This window comes from Bison bison, unplaced genomic scaffold, assembly GCF_000754665.1.
Source record: "Bison bison bison isolate TAMUID 2011002044 unplaced genomic scaffold, Bison_UMD1.0 scf7180017864037, whole genome shotgun sequence".
Taxonomy (NCBI): domain Eukaryota; kingdom Metazoa; phylum Chordata; class Mammalia; order Artiodactyla; family Bovidae; genus Bison; species Bison bison.
Window position 1 is genome coordinate 4,612,450 of NW_011494609.1, and position 696 is coordinate 4,613,145.

Below are 696 nucleotides of genomic sequence, written 5' to 3' on the forward strand. Positions count from 1 at the left end.
CTGATAGATAGAGTGCCTGATGAACTATGGAATGAAGTTCATGACATTGTACAGAAGACAGGGATCAAGACCATCCCCATGGAAAAGAAATGCAAAAAAGCAAAATGGCTGTCTGGGGAGGCTTTACAAATAGCTGTGAAAAGAAGAGAATGAAAAGCAAAAGAGAAATGGAAAGATATAAGCATCTGAATGCAGAGTTCCAAAGTATAGCAAGAAGAGATAAGGAAGCCTTCCTTAGGGATCAGTGCAAAGAAATAGAGGAAAACAACAGAATGGCAAAGACTAGAGATCTCTTCAATAAAATTAGAGATACCAAGGGAACATTTCATGCAAAGATGGGCTTGATAAAGGACAGTATGGTATGGAACTAACAGAAGCAGAAGCTAGTAAGAAGAGGTGGCAAGAATACACAGAACTGTACAAAAAAGATCTTCACGACCCAGATAATCACGATGGTGTGATCACTGACTTAGAGCCAGACATCCTGGAATGTGAAGTCAAGTGGGCCTTAGAAAGCATCACTACGAACAAAGCTAGTGGAGGTGATGGAATTCCAGTTGAGCCATTTCAAATCCTGAAAGATGATGCAGTGAAAGTGCTGCACTCAATATGCCAGCAAATTTGGAAAACTCAGCAGTGGCCACAGGACTGGAAAGTTTTTTGTCTAATCCCAAAGAAAGGCAATGCCAAAGCTGT